Source organism: Cavia porcellus, unplaced genomic scaffold, assembly GCF_034190915.1.
Source record: "Cavia porcellus strain 051 isolate PalLab524CR breed Dunkin Hartley unplaced genomic scaffold, mCavPor4.1 scaffold_16, whole genome shotgun sequence".
Taxonomy (NCBI): Eukaryota; Metazoa; Chordata; class Mammalia; order Rodentia; family Caviidae; genus Cavia; species Cavia porcellus.
The window spans coordinates 16,574,588-16,599,423 of record NW_026947499.1 but is presented as its reverse complement, the minus strand read 5'-3'; the positions used below and the strand labels follow the sequence as shown (position 1 = coordinate 16,599,423).

Here is a 24,836-nt window from a genome sequence, read left to right as displayed (position 1 = left end):
TTATACCTCTACCAACAGTACAAATGTGCCCATTTCTCACCAGTGTCACAACTTGGTATTATGAAATCTGTTCATCTTTAGATATGTATTTCTAGCATATTAAAAAAAACTGCAATCTAACTTTTATTGCATAGTCTGCATGATAAAGAAAACAAGGTATCTGAGAAATAACTAGTTTTGTTACAGAATGTTAACAAGTTTAACACTTATAAACTCCCTGAACTACCTGAAATGAACTCCTTTTATAATCCAAGTACTTGGGTTACAATTTTTTTTTTTGAGACAAGGATTCTCTACATAGTTGAGGCTGGCCTTCAACTCACTTTGTAGCCTACGCTGGCCTTGAACTTGCAGCAGTCCTCCTGAGTGCTGGGATTATAGGTGTGTACTACCACACCTGGTCTTTAAGTTTCTATTATTCAATAAATCTTCAAGTTGGCAAAACAAATTGACAGTGCATTCATTATCTCCAATATGCCTGCTTTAGTCAGAGTAACAAAGATATTTCATGATAATTTTTTTTTTAAATTAGCAACACTGGGCTGGGGATTTAGCTCAGTGGTGTAAGTGTCTGCCTGACAAGCATGAGGTCATGAGTTCAATCCCCATACCAAAAACAAAAACGAAAAATAAAATTAGCAACATATTTCCCCAATTAGAGTGGGCTTGTTTAAAGTGGCCAAGCAAAAACAGTTAACTATATACATTTTTTGTTAAATGGAAGAAAGGAAATTTCATTAGTTACATACAAACATCCATCCTCTTAGTTGTCAAAATAAAAAAAATGAACCACAGAAGTCAATCTAAAGGAGGCTTAGCCAATACTAGGATCACTTAATAAATTTACAGTAATAGATTATGACATAAAGTGTAAAATAAATGAGTACACACTGTTGAGTAAATAAATGAGGAGAAAGTTACCTGTTCTCCCTCACAAAAAAAATTCTAATGTAGAAAAAATAATGGAAACAGAAAATCATCCTTGTGCAGGCATCACAGTAAAAAAAAACCTTGCAGGCAAGAAATATAGGATGCGCTAGGTGTGGTGGTCCACACCTGTAATCCCAGCATTTGGTGGGATGAGGTAGGAGGCACTGCAAGTTCAAGACCAGCTACATAGTCAATTCACAGCAGCCTGAACTCCATACCAAGACCCTGTCTCAAAAACAAAAACAAACAAACAAACAAACAAACAAAAAAACCAAATCGACGATGAATGTTAAAATTAGTGGGAGAAAGTATAATGAAAAACCGGGTATTTACTCAGCTTCAAGCATCTCTCCATCAGATTTATTATTTACATAGGGAAAAAATAATTATACAGTGAGAACCTGGCAGACACTACTTTAACCAAATGATCTAAGTTTAAAAACAACAGTAGAGACAGAGATGTTGGGGCTGGGGATTTAGCTCAGCGGCATAAGCACCTGCCTTGCAAGCAGGCGGTCCTGAGTTCGATCCACGGAACTGATTTAAAAAAAAAAAAAAAAGGACAGATGCACTCTGTACTACTCTTGGCATAAGTGTATAATCACAACAAAATATTATATAAACTCAAGTCCACTGAGGGACTTTCCACAAAATAAATGACCAGTATTCTTCAAAAATATCAAGTTTAAGAAAAACAAAGACAGAGTGAGGAGCTGTGAGAGGAAAGAAAGGAAACATGACAATGAAATGTAACATAGGAGTCCACACTGAATCATGAACCAGAAAAGGAACATTTGTAGAGAAATGGACATGATTTCAGTAGGTATGTAGACTAGTTAATAATAGTACCTCAATCTAAATTTTCTGGTTTTGATCACTGTACTATGACCAATAGGTTGTTAACATTAGGGGGAACTGGATAAGAGGTGCATGAGAATTTTGGGGGCTGGGGATACAGCTCAGTGGCAGAATGTTTACTGAGCACATGCAAGGCCCTGAGTCGGAGCACCAGCACTAGGGAGGGGAATCTTGGCACTGTGTTTTGCAACTTCTAACTTTTTAATTTTTAAAAAAAATTCCAGATTGGTTGTCACTCTGGACAGTTGGCACAGGCAAATACAAATCCTTTCTGGAGGATAATATCTTTAATATCCAATTAAATCATCTCAAATAATTTTCTAATAAAAAATATACAGCAAGAACTAGGAAAAACAGATTCGTAAGGTTATAAAATCATCAATGCAGAGATTATAAAACAATGGCCCTAACAGTATTTAGAGAACATTTAAAATATATCTAGGGAAATCAAACAAATATGACCTACAAAGTTTGGAAAAGACCCATCCACACTAATAATTAAAAAATTAGTTGGGCAGGGTAGTCCTAGCTCCAAATACTATATCTCATTTTCAATATCTCAATAAATTGCTAAATTCCTGGGGCTAGGCTGAAACTTGGAATCCTGCCTCAGCCTCACAGGGTGCTGGGATTACAGGCATGCACCACCAAGCCCAGCTGGCTATGCCATTATACTTCCACCTACAGTGTACGAAAATGCCATTTCTTCTACATTACTAGCATTTTGTGTTGTCTGTCTTTTTAATTGTAGTGTTCTTCTAAGTGTGCAGGGGTATCTCATCGTAGTTTTAATTTACTTCTCCCTTGTAATGATGATAAGAATACCTTTTCACATGTTTATTGGCCATTCATATAAGTGTCTGTTTTAAAAATAACAAACATTTGAAAATACATAAATAACAGACTTCCTTTATATTTTTTAGTTAAAAGCTCTTTATACATTCTGTATAGAAGTCAGATGTGTGTATTACAGATAATATTTTCTCCCAATTTGGATTTTACTGATTAATTTTCTCAGTGACATCTTTTTTTTTTGGTATCAGGGATTAAACTCATGGCCTTGCATTTGCCAGGTATTTGTGTTGCTGAGCTAAATCCCTGGCCTTCATACTTCTAATGCTTAGAAGTCATTAATTTGGTACTACCCATTGGATTTTTAATTCTTTTTGTTTTGTGTTTTGTTTTGAAACAGGGTCTCACTGTGTAGCACAGGCTGGCCTTGAACACCTGGTGATCCCTCCCACCTCAGCCTCCTAAATGCTAGGAATATAGCTCAGTGCAAAGGTCTTAGATGCAACTCCCAGTACCACAAAATGAGAAGACAAACAAATGACATAATCTACTGTTTTTTGGAGATGAACTTTATTGCTTCTTATACATGTAATAAAATAATTTAGGAACATATGAGACAATTGAAGAGATTACCAAACTAGAAGACTGGTCAGAAGGAATTATCCAGACTATGGACCAGAGAAAGATGGAAATAGAAGTGATATGTTAGTGTATTCCTTGAAAGCTTAAACTGCAATTCCAGATAGTACAGAGTGAGAGAGGCACGGTCAGTATTTGATTAGACAATAGTTGATAATTTCCTCACCAATGAAAATACCAATTCACAAACTCAGTAAGTCCAGCAAATCCTAAGCAGAATACATAAAAAGAAACCTACAACTAGATGCATCATTAAGAAATTGAAGATCACCGAAATGTTGAAAAGCACACAGAATCTTGAATTTTGTTTTCTTTCTTTCTTTTTTTTGTCTTTTTCATTTTTATCGGTACCAGGGATCAAACTCACGACTGCCTGCAAGGCAGGCGCTTATGCCGCTGAGCTAAACCTCCAGCCCCAGAATCTTGAATTTTCAACAGATAGGACCTTGAAAATTTAACAAAGGTGAATTACTTTTTCAAAGACTTGGATTGCTTAATACCTGTCAATGAAGCTCATATTAGATTTTTTCAAAATAAAATAAATAAAAATGCAAATAAGAAAAAAATTTTTTTGTTGAACTATTCCAGTGATTTCTTGTCACTCAGAGAGCATAAAAGGCTTTCTAAGGCCACCCCCTTACCAACTTTCTACCTTTTGTTACTTGTCCCCATACCCTTGTTCTTCTTCCCTAGACTTGACTTTTTTCCAAATTTTCATAAAACTAAAGCTTTTTTGTCTTTCTAGACTTTGCTTTAGCATCACTTCTTCTAGGAAGCTTTTCAGAATGATCACCTCTGTTTTCACAGCACCCAGAAATTGCCTCCAGCAGGGCACAGACTACACCCTGTTTCAGTCATCTGTTTGCAGTCCCTCTCCCGCACCACTGTTTAAGCTTTTAAAGAAAGTGATGTATTAATGTTTTTGGATCATTGAACACAGCTGTTTGCAGTCTCCCTGTTTGAATGTCCACCTTGTATTCTTTGATACTGTGATTTGAGGAACTATTTTCAAGATGATAATATGTGATCTACTAACAGGTGATTTCTTACTGTTATGTTTTTTTTTTTTTTTTTTTTTGTAGTTCTGTATTACGTGTACCCTTACACCGCTTTGGTTTGTTTTGTGTTTTTCTCTTTTTCCTCTTAAATTAAAAAAAAAAAACAAAAAACAAAACAAAACAAAAAAAAAAAGAAAGTGATGTATCTAATTCATTTCTGTATTCTTAGTATCTAGCAAAGGTCAGACTTATGCTAAGTATCAAAAAATATCTAATCTGAATGGAATAAAGGATACTTCAGAACAAAGGATACTGACAGAAACTGTCCTTCAGAAATTAAAGGAATCATGTCTAAATGTACAGAAAGTAACTGTAAAGGAAAAGCAACAAGGAAGAGTCTCCAAAGAGCTAAAGTAGAAATAGAGACACCAACTTAAAAATGTCAATGAAAATTTATTAAGCATTACTGGATGGCCAGACTTATCCTAGGCACTGGCAATACAACAGTGAAGAAGACAGTTCTGAGCCCTATCTCAAACTCCTAAAGTCAGAGGTCAATACTGGACTTTCCTCCCTTATCATACAGCTGAAGAAACTAAAGACCTTGAAGGGATGCTGATATGGTTTGTGTCTGGATGTTCCCTCAAAGCCTCATGTGCTTATGGAGGAGGGCTTTTCCCGAGGCAGCTGAATTTAGAGTTTGTGATTGGTTCATTGTTTAGCGCTGTGATTGAGTTCCACACTGCCCTAGAGTGGGTAGCCCACATACAATTTAAGGGAGGGAAAGAGGCTTGCTTTCCCCTTTTGCTCTTGTTGTATTTGCTGTCTTTTAGACATGCCCTTCTGCCATGCCACCCTGCCTTGGAGTCAGCTAATTATGCACTGAAATATTTACAAACTGTGAGCTAAATAAACCTTCTCATCTTTAATTTTGGGTATCAACTATTTTGTCTTATCAATGAGAGAAAAGTAACTAAGACAGATGCTTTGACTAAAGGATAAGCAAACACATGAAATAGCAACTCAGGGAGCAAAAGAAGAATGGAAAAGTAAATCACAGGAAACACCCATAATTTTAATAGCAACACAGTTGATAAAGAAAGGGTAAAAAAAGAAAACAAAATGACAAACCAACCAACTCCCTTGGGTTTAGTAGAGTTCTGATGTTTCAAATATTGAAAAGAAAACATTTTCTTTTCTCTTTCATCCTGGGTTTCAATTAGTTTGAAATTTTACCATTTTAATTTCTCTTCTCCTATACTTTGAATTCTGGCACCCATGACACTATTTAGCATATCGCTGACACTCAATACACTACATATTTAGAGAATGAATGGCTTATGTTTTCTTATTAGAAAGCCAGTTTTCCTTTAACTTCCATTTTCATTTTATAGTACAAAGCAACTCCTCTAGATCCTGCAAAGTGTAACTTCATTATAAAGTCAAAGAAAACACAGAAACAAATCTCTAACAATTTGTGAAAAATAGAGTGGCACATACTTATAATCACAGTACTCAGGAGCCTGAGGCAGGAAGATCATTGCAAGTTCAAGGCCAGCCTAGACTACATAGCAAGACCATGTCTTTAACAGAAACACAAAACAATTTGTGAAAAATATGAAATTTTCATATGATAAGGTTAGACCTTGTTCAAACCTTTTCACTTTATTCTGGTGTTTAATAATTATATTTTCTGAACAACCCATGTTTGATGCCTGTGAAGGCCCATCTAATCCATGCTGAACTACTGGATTCTTGCATATTTACGCTGTTACATGACAATGCTTGTGGTTCTGCTGTACCACCTTATTAATACTACGTTAGTTCAGGTATGTGATGTAGGAAGATGAAATATTGTACTCAAAGTAAAAACTTGGAAATAATTTAAATGTTTACTATTAGCAAATTTGAACAGAAACACTATAGCATATCAATGTGGTGGGATACTATACATATCTACCCACAGTAATATTGAGTTCAACAATGTAAAGTAAAATTAATGGCATATTTGATACATTTATGAAAAATTACATACATAGATTTATGTATAAAAGTGCCTACAAAGCAGTTAATCAAACTGTGCACAATGATTACTCTGGAAGACAAAATCTCTAGTCATTTTTACTTTGGGAAAATCATGTTTTTTTAACTAGAGGTTCCTGGTACACTCCTGTCAAGACAAAGGGAAAAAACTCCAACATGACTGGAGTCTTTGAGGCACAGAGCTGGAGAACAATTTAGATGGGTAGAGATGTTGCCAAGCATAGGGATATGTATAGCCTTATAAAGAAGGGAAACTAAGCACATAGCATCTGCTGTCCCGTCCTTTAAAATCAACCCCAAACCAAGAGGGACTTTGGTCAGTAGGGGAAAAATAAGCAGGAGGCCTCTAGCTCACATCATAGACACCAGAGAAATTTACTACCGAAGTATCCTGTGGTCCTTGCAGGTCCTGGGTCTGGCTATAAGAGCTGCTGTATCATCATACCACTTCACTGCCCCAGAGAAACTGTCCAGTTGACTTTGTGTCCTCCCCGATCCAGACTCTTGATGCATGGATCCTGGATGAGGTTCCATTCATTTGGGATCCTGGGAACCAATTTAATATAACTGCTTCAGTGGCTCTGCAGACCTAGTCCTGGGAACCAGCCAGGAGGCTCAACCTATCCTCCATTCCAGAGGGTTTGACTGGTCAAGGCTCTCAGGAAGCCATTATGTGACCCTGTCCATTTTGTTGTGGCCCCAAGAATTAGGTAAGGGGCTGGGGATTTAGCTCAGCGGCATAAGCGCCTGCCTTGCAAGCAGGCAGTCGTGAGTTCAATCCCTGGTACCAATAAAAAGGAAAAAGACCAAAAAAAAAAAAAAAAAAAAAAGAATTAGGTAAGCATCCCATTCTCAGAATATCAGCAAGTTGAGGCTCCAAAAAGTAGATGCTCAGCCCCTGCCACCTACCCAAGACTCCAGGAAGCAGATAGGTAGACCTCCCTGAGTGTTATCAGGTCAGCAAAGTGACCCGTGTAGCACTTAGACACTAATAGGTTTCTCAATGGGCTCAGTCCTATAAAGGCTTCCCCACTCTAAATGGGCACCATGCATTGTACCGACCTTTGATGACTGCAGTGACCACATCTTTTTATGACATAGAAACTGTGAGGTGCCCCACACCAGCAGCTGGGGATACTGCACCCAGAGCTATCAAAAAGATAAGCAACTGAGATAGTCACATCATCAATACTTATTGCATGTGAAGAAGCTACCTGGAATCAAATTCAGCAAAATACAGAGGTACCTTGTTTCATGAACTTAATTTGTTCCACAATTTTAGAAAAGATGGCCATGTTTGTGTTTATGTGGGAAAGATGGTTATGGTTGTGTTTATCACCTGATATAGAGTTAGCAAACAAAAATTTTTTTTTTGCCAAATGTGAACCAAAATACCACCATATATGCACATCACACTCTAGAACACATAGGCAGCAGAAAGTCTTTTACTAGAAAAGCAACACAATAAAACTGGTTGGAGGTAACAACTTATCAAGTAGATGTGCAAATACCAACATAGGGAAACAAGAAACATGAAAACACAAGGTAACACAGTATCTCTATCTGCATACCTAATAGGGAGATTGAGGTGGGAGGACCTACCTGGGGCAGAGGGGAAGATGCCTCCAAAGAACAAACATATTCAGTCTCCAGTACCAAAAAATAAATAAAGAAGTAAAACAAAACCAAAGAACAAACACAAAAGAAAAGTAAATTGGCAAATGCCTGAAAAAGAATTTAAAAAAAGAATAATTTTACAGAAGGTAATGAGATACATAGGCAATACAACGAAAGTAGGAAGACAATTTATATTATGAAAGAACAATTCACTCAAGAGAGATCATAGAGAATTAGGCAGAAATCCTGGAGCTGAAGAACTAAATAAATGAAATAAAAACAACAGAAATCCTCAATAGCAGAACTGATCAGCTGGAAGGATTTCTGAATTTGAACACAGATTTTAAAAAAACAATTGAGGTTGGGAATATAGCTCAGTGGCATAAGTGTCTGCCTGGCAAACACAAGGTGTTGAGTTCAATTCTTGGTACACACACACACACACACACACACACACACACACACACACGTAGAGAGGAACCTGCTACTTAAAAGTCTCTGAGACTTTAGGACACCATTAAGTGAACAAGCATTTGTATTTGAGTATTCCAGGGTTAAAAGAGAAAGGAAAATTCACAGAAAATCTATTGAGTAACATACTTGCTAAAAACTTTCCAAATCTTGAGAAAGATATGGACATAAAGGTCCAGGAAGCTAAAAGGGAAGCAGTTTAATAGCTGCCTAGTGGACCTGATCTTTCAAGGTATGTTATAATCGCAATATCAAAAGTAAAGAACAAAAAGAATTCTAAAAACAGAAAGAGAAAAGCATCAAACCACTTAGAGAGAACACCATTAGACTAAAAACAGAGTTCTTTGGAAAAATCTTACATGCCAGGAAACAGGAATGCATTCAAAATCCTAAAACACAAAAACAGTGCCAACCAAGAATATGACGCCCAGGAAAAGTTCCTTCATGAATTAAAGAGAAATACTTTCCAAGATAAGTAAAAGTTGAGGGAATTCATTATTACCAAACCAACTCTACAAAAACTGCTTGAGGAAAAAAAAAAAAAAAAAAAAAGAAAATAAGAAAATGCTTATGGGAATCATTCACTAAAAAATCAAGTTGTTAAGTACCATCACAGAAACATGTAAAGTGCAGAACTCAACTATAGAGCAGATATATAAAAGAAAGAGGAAAGGATCACACCCTAGAAATACAGGAAATTATCAAATCACAAAGATAAGACAGAAAGCAAGAAACAAAGAAACAAAGGACACACAAACACTACAAAATTAATGGAATAACCAGGTGTGGTGGTGCATGCCTAAAATCCCAGCATTTGGAAGGCCAAGGTAGGAGGATCACTGTAAGTTCAAGGCCATCCCAGCTACATAGTGAGTTCAAGGCCAGCCTGGAATATATAGTGAAACTCTGCCTCAAAAAGACAAACAAAATATTTAACAGAATCACAGACGTATGTCTTAACAATTTTGAATGTATACAGGTTAAATCCCTCAACTATAAGATATAAAGTGACTGAATGAATGAAAAACTTGACTCAGGGAAGAGTGTAACAAGAGGCCAATTCACCCTTCCTGTGAGCCAACTGGTGCCTGGGCTGAGGCATAAGAACACCCCTCGTCCCTAAGCTACTGGCTGATGCAGAGGACAGGCTGGGTTGATAGCAACTGAGGTACAAAAACAATTTAATACTTGTATTATCTGACTGACTTTCTAGGCCTAAGGCTGGTGGTGTGAGCATCTATTAAGAGGAGAACAGTATGCATTATAGCAAATATGGGGAATTTTCTTTTGTTTTTGAGATCCAATACTGTTCTCCTTGTTTTGTTGTGTTCCGCTTTATTGTTTTGTTTTATTCAATGTTCTGTTTTGATTGGTTTTATTCTGTTCTATTTGATTTTACGATGTCTGATGGTGTGGGTAGCAATTTTGAAGGTAACAAGAGGCATTATGGTAGCCATTGTTGGCTTCCTATTATCCTGTTTTGAAGTTTTGCATCATTTTCACTGTTTTGTTTTGATTGGCTTTACTGTTTTATTTTGTTAGGTTTTATTGTCTTTAAAATTAAAAAAAAATCTGTTACAAAAAAACTGGACCCAATGACATGCTACTTTTAACAGGTCACTAGTAAAGACACATATCGACTGAAAACAAAGGGACAGAAAAAGGTATAGCATGCAAAGAGAAATCAAAATTGAATAGGCAGGGTAAGCTACAAATATATCATATAAAAGACACTTTAAATAAAAAGAATTAGGGACAATAGTCACTATATAATGATAAATGGACTAATACAGTAAGAGAACATAAAAATTATAACTATATATGCATTAAACACTGGAGAATGCCATTATGTAAAACAGTATTATTACATTTAAATGGAGATATAGGAAGACTTCTGGAAAGATAGCATAATGGTGAATAGCAAAGAAACGGTCTTAGCAAAGAAACAGTCTCTCTGATGTGTGGTGTCCAGACACTGAAATACAGTAACGTGAAGAAGGGAAATGGGTCCCTGAGATCCAGCAAGAATTTGAAGAAAGAATTGAAGCCCAGGGTCAGGGATACAGCTAAGTGGCACAGAACTTGCCTGGCAAGTATGAAGTCCTGAGTTCAATTCCTGGTACCCCCCCAAAAAAAAAAAAAAAAAAAAAAGAAAAGAAAAAGATTTGAAGCCCACAGAGATAATAAAAGGGAGAGATTTCAACACAGAAGGAGGTGGCAAACAGTACTTTCTTTCTGAACCTCACTTATTGAGTGGGAGGAGTAGCTCAAACCTGCAGATGCACTGTGACTACTGATGACCCCAGAAGCCTCCATGCAGAAATACACCAGTGGAATGGAGTAGTGGACACAGTGGACCGCAGTGAGTTATTTGGGTTCAGAGGTCTTCCAGGAGAGGACAGTTGGTCAGTAGCCACCTTAGAGGGCAGCCAACTAAATCTGGAACTCAGAGCAGCATTGGGATGGTTCCATATAGCAGCTCCAAGTTTCATGGTGAGGCAGGACTGAGTTCAAGAGAGGAGAGAATCAAGTAGCTGAGTACAAACTGGCAGGGACCCAGTTCAAGCCGGCAAGAGGCACACACACTGTGGCAGGCTGACCAAATTGGGTTCTAGCCTGACAGCTAGAAACTAGCCTGAACTTCAGTAGAACTAAGGGGATTATCCACTACCCCATTGTAAATCTATGGCTGGCTTGCTGGGATTAGTCAATATGGATCTGGGCTTTGTCTGCCCATTCTGTCTACCTGTGACAGCAGATACCTTTTTTCTTGATTGTTCTTGTTTTTAATACGACAGTGAACACTGTTTCTAGTTTTCTTGTTTTGTTCCTGTGTTTACTTCTTCATTCTTTCCCTCTTGTCTTCATGAACAGTTTTCCAAAGTTCACATAATCCTCTTTTGTCCTCCAGCCTTGCTTCTAATCCCTTGTTCTTCTATTTCTCTATTTTCCCAAGTTCTTTTAAATTTTCTCCCCTGACGGTAAAACCACCATACTGAGGACATATTTACTGTATGTATACAATTTTCTGCTTTTAGATTTTGTTGTATTACCACAAATCTAGTTCATATGGTTAAAGTTGGCAAATTCATAGTTATCAGTTTGTCATTTTTTAGGCTGTCTGATACTATTGTTATTGCTAATTGTAGTACTTTAGCCAATATGACGTAACTGTTCTAATCAATTTTTCTTCCCACATGGCAAGACTGAGATAACCTACAGTTCATAAACAATAGTATGGGTCAGTACCAAAAAATCAGAGGCTGGGGCAAATAGGCAGCAACTTTTCATCCCCAATAAAGAATGGAGGATCTTGCAACAGACTCAAAACCCAAAATCCATCTATATCCACAGGACACCTCTGAGAAGTAGTAATTTCCTATGGGTTCCAAATACTGGCAATAAAGCTACTTGCCACAAGCAATTTATAAGGATCATCCTAGAAATTAAACTAAAAACAAAAAATAGAAAATAAGAAGACAATTAAGCAAAATGCAACCCCTTGCTCACTTCGGTAGCACATACACTAAAAATGCAACCACAGATTTCCAGCTCACCAGAGGTAAACTCAGGGGTCAGTGAGATGGAACAATCCACAAGTCACCCACCTGGACTCTCTAAAGTGGTAACAGTGGAAGTAATGAAGCAGACAAAAGAGGCCTTGAAAAAAATAAAATCAGAAATCTCTCTCAGATAACTACAGAGATAGTGACCATAATTGTTGGGAACCATGAATTATAAATTGCGTCTAAGGATCATCCCAGCTTATCTTTATCTTGCCCTCTGAGCCATAATTGAAATGTGAAAACTCCCTGTTTTTTTTTTCTGGTTAGAGATGGAAGCTCTAAGGCCAATGATTATTGTGATGCTCACAGAACAATATAAGAACTTTTGAAGACTGTAAGGCATTTGCACCCAGCAGGGAGGAAGGGAAAGGACTGTAGTTTCCTCATTGCCCTCCTGTCTTGTCACTGTCCTTGAAAGAATGCTTTATCCTTTTTCTAACCCACTACAGTCCCTACAATTGTTCCTGGAAATACCCACTGCCCTTCATTCAGATACAATGAATACACATCAAGGTTCTGGGTGCCTCATGGCCTTTTGTTCCCTGAGAACAACTGGTCATCTCAGATCCTTGCTGTATTCTCTATCTTGTCTCTCGCTCTTTCTTCCAACTGTGCACTGTAACGCTTGGCCAAGAAACTGGGGACTCTGCAGCACTCCCAGACAACTGGCACCATGGAAAGGGTTACCAATATCTGGGGTCCATGTGACCTGAACCCATGGCATTCCCACCTGCCTGGTGGATTTACTGGAAGTGTTCTGACAGCATTTGGATTTCAAGTGGTGATACCAGAGATGTCTAGCAATTCCAGAAATGTCTAGTGTGGAGCCAAGATAAGTGCTGCTTTGCACTCAAATAATAATTTCGCTGGAATTAAAACAAAGGGTAATCTCTTTCTTTAAAAATAAATCTCTTTTAAAGAAGGCAGAATGCCAGCTGGCACTATCACCAAAATACTCCAGGAAATAATTATGATCCTTGGTTCCTACAGGTTGGAACTTTATGAAGATATTAAAAATTGGGACAAGATGAAAAAAATTTAAAGAAAGCTCACAGCAGAGGAGAAACTATTTCTCCTGAAATCTCATCCTGGAACTTGGTAAAATCTGTGTTTGATTTGTTAAGTACTAGTACCCCCTTAGTTTCTATTTTAGAACAGGACAAGGGAAACAAATATTAAAAAAAAAAAAGGAAAAATCACCCACTGTGCCACTGGCTTCTAGGGGTGACCCAGAGCCAAGTGAAGTTTTTAAAGTAACTCCTCAGTCATCTCCAGATTTTTGAGACTGACACAGCACGTCCAAGATGGTGGCACTGCATCTGTGCCAGAGGGAATGAGGCTGCAGCAGCAGGCTGGCAACAGAGCTGTGTAACAGAAAAGCAGCTTTCCCCTTCCTGCTTCCTTCAGCAGAACTGGGTGCGCTGGTACACCTTAGTCCCAGCTACTGGAGAGGCTAAGGTGGGAGAGACACTTAAGTACAGGGACTCTATGCTGTGACTCCTGGAGTCAGTGCTAACTCAAACTATGTTAAATCTTAAAGAGAGATCCCACAAATGCTGTGAAAAGAATAAGAAGGCCTGATCAGGTCACAGAGGTCACTAGCCTCACTAGTGAGAAGGAAGAAGGTGTGGAGATGCCAAAAATTCTTAAGACAAAATAAATGTTGACAGATATATTAGAAAAATAAAACACCTAATACTAAAAAGCTGGTGTCAGCTTTGCAGTGCTTGTTGGAGAAATCAGGAGGTAACAAGCAAAATGGAACTCAATGGAAAGTCACTGAACCAGTATGGGTTAATCTATGACCTCTAAATAAGAAGAAGTTGCAAATATTAAAATCATTAGCACCAAAACAAACAAAGAGACATTTAGAGCCCTTCTGCAAAGAAGTAGAAAGCAATGGTTTAGTTCTAAGCAATGCTTCCTTCCTTAAACATAACTGCAATGGAAAGGGAAATATTATGATGCTATTTCAACTAGAATTGTACTGTAAGAGAAAGGAAAAACGGTCAAAATTGCCTCATGTCCAGACTTTCTTTGCACTAAAGTAATAATCCTTATTTTTATTCAAGTGTAAATATGATGGCTGAGGAAATAGCTCAGTGGTCAGTGGTACAAGTTCCTGCCTGTCAAGCATAAGGTCAGGAGTTCGATCCCTGGTGTACACACACACACACACGCACAAAAGTAAACGTGAACAAGAAAAACCAGACAATCCAGATACCTCTGACCCTTAAGGCACCACTATCACTGAGCCAGAGACAGGTTTCCAAGACAATCTTAATCAAAGCCTCACCCACTAATGATATAGGGGAATGAAACTCCAGATCTACTATGTCTAGTACAGGTGTGTGTTCTCTAAAATCGAGAACAAATTTTAGGAACAACGGAGGTTAACAGCAGAATATATTTATTGAGAGAAAGAAAGCTTCTGTCTGAAGAGAGACAGAAGGGGTCCCAAGTGGGTTACCAAGGACTCTTGTCTTTTTCAGGGACTTTTATAGGGTAAAGCCATGGGCTCAAGGGGGTGGCGGGATACAGGCCTGGGAACTCACAAAGCAGATGCGCATAAGGTGGGACATAACTATAGTTGACCAGTAAGATCAATAATTCAGGTAAAACTGATTATATTAGGGACAAAAGGGAAAGTCAGCCATGTAGAAAGCAGGCATTTTTAAGGAGCCAGTGACTCTTTCCCTAGGGGGATGTAAGGTATCTGCACTGGCTCCTTTGAGGACCTAGCCCTGTCTCACTGCCTATAATATTTCTAACTAACTTGGCTGCCTGCAACACTATTACTGAATGTGAGGCTGCCAGTTTTCAGGACCAAACTTCCAAAATGGTGAATTTCTCCCACTGGAATAGTTAAAATTACCGTAACAGTCAGACCCATTAGAGGGAACAGCTACATGTGGCTATCAAAACAGTAGTTTTGGCCATCAGCTGTGACTATCCAACAACTATGGCTATTAAAGCAACAGTGAGTAGCCCATTTAGCTGGACATTTCAATCAGATAAACCACAAGCCTAGGGCCCATCTTAAAAACTGTCTTTGCTTTCACAGGTGTAAAAGGTTTTATTCCTTTGATTCTTATTATGAGAGATCTCTATTAATTGACCTACCAAAATGTTTTGACTTGTCTATACAGATTTAAAAACTATAAAAGTTATTATAATTTGGCCAACTATGTTTGAGTGTACTCTGATTTTATAAAAAACTTCCTTATGTGTATATGTTTGTCTGTCTAATCTGTAAATAGCTGCTTTATTTGAGTGCAACCATTTTTCTTCTTTTTGTATTTTTGGCTTTTGAAAAATTTGTCTGTAATTTAAGCTGGCTTACAGGTAAATGTCATCAAAATTAAAGACATGCTTCCACCCAAGTTGCCAGCTGGTCAAAATGAAGTTAAAATTGGTTTTATAAATGTAATACATATTGTTGTATATGTACAATGTTATATTTACACTGGTCATCAACAAAAGGTTTGCTATAAAGCAACATTTTCTCATTAAAAGATGCTCTTAGGGCTGGGGATTTAGCTCAGACTGGGGATTTAGCTTAGACTGCCTGGCAAGCACAAAGTTGTGAGTTTGATCCTTGGTACCAAAAAAAAAAAAATGCTCTTGGTATAAAACTAAATTAAGAAATAAGTTTTCATCCATCTAGGACAATTCATTATTGCTAATCTCATGGTGTAGTAAATGTATTCAGGCCTTTCAGATGTACAGGTCTTTTAAAATGTAAAGCTGCGTCTTCTCTTAGATTCAGATTATCTACATTTCCCTTGTGCTACAGCTACTGATAATAAGAGGTATATATTAGACCAAAACGAAACCACTTGTCAAAAATAATTTTTTTAAAAAAAGACTTCTGTGATGTTTTGGTTATACATGTGTTATTACACTTAGAGATGATTAGGCATTACGCTGCCCAGACAATGTCACAAATTTCTTCAATGACATTCCATTAAGAGACAACAAATTAGGTGAGAGCTTCTTATATATTAGATAGAGATGTTTGCAAATTTTATTTATAAATTGTAACTGTGGTCTGTTAACATTCCACTGATATTCACCTACCAAAACCACTACCATCTGTAAGAAGTAACAGTCTTCCAGTATTTCAAAGTGCTTGATAAAAGTCCAGATAAAATTGTAACAGTTAAACTTCTCCTTCTACAATATTGTTTCTCAGGTTACTAAGGGACAAAAAGGGACATCATATACAACACTTTATCAGCATTTGCCTAAGACCATAAAAAGAGATAATGGACCTACTTATATTAACAGATATATTCATTTTTTCTGCTTTGGGGAATTGAACATATAACTGGAATTCTCTACAATCTTCAGGGACAAGCAATTATTAAAAGATCTCATTTAACCTTAAAACAGGTTAATAAAATAAAAATAAGGAGTCCAGATGGCCCCCCAAAATGCAATTGGAACTGGTAACTTGTATTTTAAAATTTTAAACTCAGCTCCTTGGATCCTCATCACCCCGCCACCATATTTCACTTTTTCCTTTTTAGCTGATGGCAACAGGTCCAGAGTCCCGTGGCATGATCTCCAGACAGGTCAATGGAATGATCTGGTCACACTGATAACATGAGGTAGGGGTTTGCTTGTATTTCCATAGATAATGAAGAAATGCTATGGCTGCCATTCAGATGTGGGCAACCACGGAAAGAGAAAAAGAAAACCATGATGGTACCTGCTGACAACACCAGTCAACCTACCAACTAGAATGCTTGCAGACACACACTGGAGGAGGCCCCAATTTCACTCCCACTGCTGACTCTTCCAGATGTCAGCCCAGTAACAATGAGACAAAGGAAGAAGACAGCACAAGGAGCTGGAACACAGGTGACATGACAGGGCCTTCCACATACCCCTGAAAATGTGTTCACTGCCTTGATGGCTACTATAGTCTACACCATATATCAAAGCTCTGTAACAGGACGAGAGTATTGGGCATATGTGCTTAGTTCCTCCCTGTTCAGATCCATTACTTAGGCTGACTCTCCTGCTGAAATCTATCATAAATCAAAAGTTTACCATAGTTAGGCTGATTGGGAACCTGGCCTTTCATAATTATTAGAAATGCAAAATAAGGCTGTCATAAATCATACCTCTTGCTGGGTGTGGTGGCTCACACCTACAATCCCAGCACTTGGGAAGCTGAGGCAGGAGGATCATTGGGAGTTCGAGACCAGCCTGGGCTACAAAGTGAGCTCAAGGCCAGCCTGAATGGCATAATGAGACTCTGTCTCAAAAAGACAAAAAAATATTATACCACTCATTAGACTTACCCCTTCCACCCCTTTGTGTGTAGAATGTAGGATAATGCATACTTATGATCAATTAATCCTTCTGATCCTTAGTTCAATCTGTATAATGGATGAAGAGATTGATTTCTTTGGCCCTAATGCCCCTTTGTGTGAAAACTGTACTTACTGGAACAATTTTGTAAAAAATGTCTCTCCTTTGCAAGGGATTTTTTTGGATGAAACATATCTATCAGTCAGTATAACTTTGTTGACTGGTGCCCTAAAGGGTCTCTATGAGGAAGAGCCAACAGTGTTTCTAACTGGTATGTGGCCTTTTGGGAATTAGTTAACATGTCAGTCACACAGACCCTTCTTCAAGGGGAGCTTCACGGAGAGGGTGTAGGAGTTGGCACACCAATCCCTCAGGCTTTGATTAATGGCAAGTCTGGGCTTATACAAACTACTGTTTGGAAACTTGCCCTGCCCTATGTTGAGGGGGAATATGGATGGATCACACTAAAGACACTACTGCTGTGGTGGCTAAACACAGTGGAAGCCAAAGAACTTCAATGTGCACTCACAATCCTTATGTTTTCCTTTATGGAACTATAGTCTTGAATGAAACTTCCTTTACATGTACAAAATAAACCTTTTTTTTTTTTTTCCTTTTTTCTTTTTTGTCTTTTTCGTTTTTATCGGTACCAGGGATCGAACTCACGACCGCCTGCTTGCAAGGCAGGTGCTTATACCGCTGAGCTATATCCCCAGCCCCTACAAAATAAACCTTAAGTCACTGCATTCAAGCAGAAGATAAAAGTTATTGATAAAAATTTAATTGCTCTGGGATGTATGAATAAAATTGTAATTCTGGACATAAATGCTTTGCAAAAAGTATTGCCTGTGATTCAACAAACTCAAAATTTTGATGAACAAATTCAGGATTGGGATTAATTTTCTGAAGCTGTTAGCTAAATTTTTTTAAATATCTCAGGGCTCATTCATGGTTTTAGGTTGTTATATTTATCTTCTGGTTTTATTCTTAGTCTGCCACAGAGGAACTCAAATCCACCGGAAGTTAGAGGCCCTGCAGTCACAGCTCACTTAGATTCAACTTATGCAATCTAATAAACAGAAAGGGGGAAATGTTGGGGATCATAAATTATAAACTGAATCTAGGGTACATTCAAGCTTGCCCTTATCCTGTCCTTTTAGTGATTAGAATGTGGAAACTCCCTGTTCATTTCTGGGCATAGCTGGAAGCCCTAGGGCTAGTGACTGCTATAGCACTCACAGGGCAAGGTAAGACCTGCTGAAGACAGTAAGGCACCTGTGGGGGAAGTGGGGTTTCCCCTACCTTGTCACTGTCCTTGCAAGCTCTTTGTCTTTCTTACTAACCCACCAGAGTCAGCCACTGTTATTTCTGGAAACACCCATTGCCCTTCACCCATTGTCCTTGACTCAGATATAATAAATACCAAGGTTCTGGGTGCCTCATGACCTCTTATTCCCTGAGAACAACTAGTCATCCCAGGTCCCTGCTGCACTCCTATTTAATCTCTTGTTCTTTCTACCTGCCATGTGCCGTTAACACCTGGCAAGAGGATGGGGACTCTAGAGTGTCCCTGATAAATGGCACCATGGAAAAGGTCTCTAATACATTATGAAAGATTCTAGAGTATATACAGGTAAGAAAAATAGAGGGAGATAAGGAAAATGATGAAAACCATGAATGCTCAACATAGGAGAAAAATGGAATCAATGAAACAGATACAAACAGATATCCAGATTAAAAACTCCACTGAAAGTATATGCAGGAGAGTAAGCAGAATAATGCGAGGACAGAATATCAGAATCAGAAAATAGGATTGGCATAAATAATCATGAAAAGAAAGATGTCTTAAAATTAATAAGGAACCATGAAAAATCATCCAACAGCTGCTAGATGATGCAACAAAGGATAACAATAAGATTGACTGGAATGAAAAAGCAGGAGACAGTGCAAAAGATATAAACACCTGTTGACACAAACAATGGCAGAAAACTTTCTAAGAACAGAAAAAAATACAGACAAGTGTGGTATACCAAACTCCAATTAGTCATGAAAAAAAAAAAAAACACACCATGGAACATAATAGTCAAAATTACAGAAATTCAACATGAGGACAGAATATTAAAAGCTGTTAGAGAAGAAAAGCTGTTAGAAAAAGGAAAAAAAAAATTCATCTATAAAAGAAAGCCATGCCAGAGGAAACTACAAGAACTTCATAAACACATGGAAATTAAATAGCACCTTAATGAACAACCAATGGGTCAGGGATGAAATTAAAGAAGCAATTAGACAGTTTTTATAGTTGAATTATAATGACAATACAACATACTCAAACTTGTGGGACACAATGAAAGCAGTCTTAAGAGGGAAATTTATAGCAGTAAATACCCATATCAGGAAAACAGAGCAAGTACATACAAACAATTTAACATTGAACCTCAAACGTCTAGAAAAAGAAGAGCAGGTTAAGCCAAAAGTTCATACAAGGGAGGAAATTATAAAGATCAGAGCAGAAATTAACACACTGGCAACTAAAAAAAAGGGCAAAGAATCAATGAATCAAAGAGTTGGTTCTTTGAAAGATTAAACAAAACTGACATTCTTAGCCAAAGTTACCAAAAAAAGGAATTAAGACTCAAATCCACACAGTTAGGAATGAAAAGGGTGAAAACACAACAGACCCTGCAGAAATTCAGAAAATCTTCCATACCTACTCTGAAAACTTATATTCCAATAAGATGGAAAATATAGAAGAAATTGACAGATTCCTAGACACGTGAATTACCAAAGCTGAATTAATAAGATATAAAAATCTTAAATAACCCAGTATCAATAAATGAAATCAAAGATGTAATTAAAAACCTGCCAACAAAGAAAAGTCCAGGCCCTGATGGACTCACTGCTCAATTTTACAAAGACTTTTAATGAAGACCTAACACCACTATTTCTCAAACTCTTTAAAATGAAATTGAAAGGGAAGCAATATTTCCAAATTCATTCCTGGAAGCAAGCATTACTCTGATTCCAAAACCAGAGAAGAACCCAACCACCAAAGAGAATTACAGGCCAATCTCCCTAATGAACACTGATGCAAAAATCCTCAATAAGATACTGGCAAACACACTTCAGCAAATCATCAAGCAGATTGTACACCATGATCAAGTGGAATTCATCCCAGGGATTCAGGGATGGTTCAATATACATAAATCCATAAATGTAATACACCATATTGACAGAGCCAAGGACAAAAATCATATGATCATCTTAATAGATACAGAAAAAGGAATGGACTTCTGACAAAGTCCAGCACTCATGCATGATTAAAAACTCTAGAGAATATTGGAATAGATGGTCTTTATCTCAATCTGATAAAAGCCATCTATGACAAACCAACAGCCAACATCATACTAAATGGACAGACACTGAAAGCTTTCACTCTAAAATCAGCAACAAGACAAGGATGTCCACTTGTCTCCACTTTTATTCAACACAGTCCTGGAAACTTTAGCTGGAGCAATTAGATAACAGGAAGAAATAAAAAGGAATAAAGATAAGAAAGGAAAGAGCTAAACTATCGTTATTTGCAGATGATATAGTCCTCTACATGGAAGACCTCAAAAACTTCACCCAAAGACTCAGATATAATAAGCAAATTCAGTAACATAGTTGATTACAAAGTCAAGACTCAAAAATCAATAGCCTTCTTACAGAATATGAACTGTTTATGTTTTCAAAAGGAGAATGCATGAAAATGCTTGGAAGAAAAATAAGAACTTTTCACAATAAGCAGGAAGGCTGGGAAAAAGTTACACACTGGGTAACATTTTACTTAGCAAATTTAGGGCTGGGGAATTTAGCTCAGTGGCACAAGCATCTGCCTGATAAGCATAAGGTCTTGAGTTTGATCCCTAATATAAAAGAACAAAAAAGAGCTAGTCACTTAGCAAACTTTAATCTAGGACAATGATGGGAATAGGCTGGAGTAAGCACGTAGGAAGTCTTCAATGGAAGAGTAACACACGTCCAGTATCCCCTCAGAAAATAACCGTTCCACCTAATCCTAATAAGGAAAGAAAACTCCAGTACTTTTATTATTTTCTTTTGGTCATATAGCTCACCAGGAGACTTATCTGGACTGAAAAAGGTAGTTAGGAAGTTACAATATTCTTGTTTTGAGTTGAAGAGGAGTTAGGGAAAAAACTGTTTTCTAAACTGTTCGTCATTTTTTCTTCTCATCATCATAAAGCCATGACTATTAAACAAATTATTCCTTTTTCTAAAAAGTGTCACATTCCATGATGTGCTCATGGTATGCTCCCTTTTAGGATTTCTTTCTTTCAATTTTTTACCTGTTAAGCTCTTTAACTTGAACAGCCAGTTCACCTCTGAAGGCGACCTCTATATTATCTATAATCTCCAAAGGTAAAGTTATAACACTATCTGCAGACTTGTTATACTAAATTACAGTGCATATCACACGTTTCTTCATTTATTTATTTACATGTCTGTTTATTATCTTAAGACTGTGGAGGAGGTAAGAGCAGGAATTGTATCTCAAATCAATCGTAGTCTTCTCTTATGAAGTACATAGTACATAGAACAAGATGTTCAAATGTTTACCATGTGAGATAAACTGTGAGTACCTAAGATAGTTATGCTCTGGGACAGTTCAGCTATAACAACAGAAAACAGAAATAGGATTAAACTAAACCTCAAGAAGTATCACTTCAGCAGGTTCCACCAGGATCACCAAGGAATTAATAAGATAATTCCCTTTAACCTAAATGACCTATCCCTAGTAAAGGCATTACTTCCTGTGGTAGGTCATCACCATGGCTCAAGCTCAGGCCTTTGTGTAAATTACCTGCGACTGATCTTCACCTTGTTTTTGCATGTGGGGATCTTTTAATATGCAGAACTCAGAACTTCATTCTCTATGTACCCTAAAAACCTGACTAAAGTTCTTTTTTTAATTTATTTATTTTTATTTTTATTTTTTATTTTTTGTAGATCTGGGGATTGAACTCATGACCTCACACTTGCCAGGCTGAGCTAAATCCCCAGACCCTAAAGTTCTATTTTTAAAATAAGGTCATTATCATTTGAGAGGATTGGATTTGAGACTTTTTTTTTCTGCTGCAGATTTAACCAAGGCACCATGCATGCTGGGCAAGTACTTTACAACTAACCTACATCCCACCCCCATATATATTTTTAAACAGGGTCTTTCTATGTTGCCCCAGCTGTAACTGAACTCTTGGACTCAAGCAATCCTCTTGCCTTAGCCTGCCACATGGATGGCACTATAGGGACATGCTACCTTATCTGGTTTAAAAATCCTTTTTTAGAGACTGTCACGAAGTAGGCAACTCCCTCCCCTTCTCCCCGCCTCCCCCCCAAAAAAGTACACAGAGGATAGGTTTCTTCCATGCTAGAAGAAAAGCTCAATTTCAGTTTGGAATAAATGCAATAAGCTAAACCTGAAGAAATGAAACAAGTATTTATTAGGTACTTTCTGTGTTTAAGCACGTTATTTTATTGCAACAATGCTATGTGCTAAGTGTGGTTAACTCCATTTTATAAACAAACTAAAACTAAAGTAAAGACACACAAATGAGATCACTGAGCTAGCAAATGATGGAAGCAGATTCAAATGTAGGTCTAATTCCAAACCAGTGATAATGCTTCTACCTGATCATAGCCCAAGGGAAAAGATTGTCCTCATGCCTACTTCTGGTTAGGTTAGCAGCAAAATTGGGCATTGAGTTGGCACTTTGTCCTGAATGCTATGAGCTCTCTTTTGTAATTTATCTCTAGCTCTGAATCTCTTCTGACTTCAAGTTTCTGTAACCACACATCCACTTGGACAGCTAATGTGCACCATAAATTCAGTAATTCCAAAACCTGAACACTTGATTCTCGGGCCTTTAACTAACATGCTCCTTCCTTTTCGGCAGAACATCACTTCATTCTTATGAGTTTTAGACCCTAAACAGAAATCATCCTTGATTCCTTTTTTCCCCTCATCTCCCATTACCCAAACCATTCACAAATTTTGTGGATCTGACCTTTGAAATTTACCTCAGGGAAGTGTTTTGGGAATGAAAGGAGTTGGTATTTATAAAGCTGTTAGACAATGTATGGCATACAGTAAGCACTCTGAGTATTTACTGAATACAATATACATCTAGAATCTTACTGAGGCAGGAGATGAGGGCATAGCACGCCTGCTGGGCAAGTAGAATGACCTATCAATCATAGAAGTTTAAGACACATGAACAGAAAAAGTTCCAAGCCTTGTACCTGGGGCCCATCAGAAAATGCTATCTTCAACTCTGCTGGCACCAAATCAAGCAGGTTTTATTCTTGTTTTTGTTTTTTGTTCTTCTGAGACAGGGTCTTGCTATGCAGTTCAGGCTGGCCTTGGGCTCACTTTGTAGCCCAGGTTGGTCTTGAACTTGAAACGGATCCTCCTGACTCAGCCTCCCGAGTGCTGTCAAGCAGGTTTTTGATAGCATGGTTTACACTGTCGTCAGTCTGAGAAGTGGGGATCCAAAAGACAGTGAGCATTAAACCTCAGAGCCACTGTAAGCTTTTTCAGTGGCCTGCTCCCACTCTGAAGAGGGTACTCTTTTTCTTCCCTTTAATTAGTTTGAGATTCTGCAGAGGACTTTTTTTCCTGCCTTAATAAATATAAAACCTCACTAACTTTTGTGGATTCTTTGCCCATCTTTTTGTTCAGGACAAGAAGCAGCTAGAGAGACTCTCTGGAAGGAGCAGCTGGTATCCCAGTGCCCTGGTAACACTACCACTTCTTCCTGCCTTGACTCTCCTTCCCTAGCATCACTACCCACACCTAGGCTGCAAACTGCACAGTCACTTAACTCTAGTCTCCCCATTTCCACTCTTGCCCTCCCACAGCCTATTCTCCAGGCCATAACCCAGGTCAGGCCAGGTCACTACTCACAACCCTCTAGAAGCTTTACATCTCAGAATAAAATATAATAAAGCCCTGATCATGGCTTATAACATTTGTAAGATTCCTACTTTAACCTCATCTGTGATCTCTTATCTACTACATTCTCTCTGTTCTGGCCTCTTTGTTGTCCTCAGTCCTGTTGGAGCACACTCTTCCCTAGGACCTGTGCATCTGCTTCTTTCTGCCGGGTATGTACATTCTTCTCCGTATGCTCACAAGACTTGTCCCATCACTTTGCTCAGGGAGTTTTGTCAAATGTAATCTAACAGAGAGGCTTCTTTGGTTGACTGTTGTGGCATGTTTTTCTCCAAGTTCATGTATTGGAAACTTATCTCCAAATTATATATATGCTGATCATATCTGGAAGTGGGACTATGGGAAGTAATTAGGATTAGATCATGTCATGAAGGTGGAGCTCTCATGATGGCATTACAGTCATTACAGTAGTAGTTTTGTAAGAGGAAGACAGACTTGAGCCAGCACAGTTGTTTTGTCTTGCTGTGTGATACCTTCCACCATGTAATAGTGCAGCAAGAAGGCTCTTGCCAGATGCTTAACAGATGCTGACACCATACTCTTGGACTTCCCAGCTTGTAGGACCCTGAGACAAATAACCTTCTATTC

At 37.9% G+C, this 24,836-nt stretch overlaps 1 protein-coding gene and 1 pseudogene across 3 annotated transcripts in view; both read right to left on the bottom strand.

Moving 5' to 3' along the window:
* Window positions 1-24,836, bottom strand: part of Bicdl1 (BICD family like cargo adaptor 1) — a 114,392-nt gene that overhangs the window by 26,122 nt on the left and 63,434 nt on the right. The gene's annotated exons all lie outside the window — the stretch shown is intronic.
* Window positions 4,270-24,836, bottom strand: part of LOC134470652 (dual specificity protein phosphatase 18-like) — a 75,534-nt pseudogene continuing 54,967 nt past the window's right edge.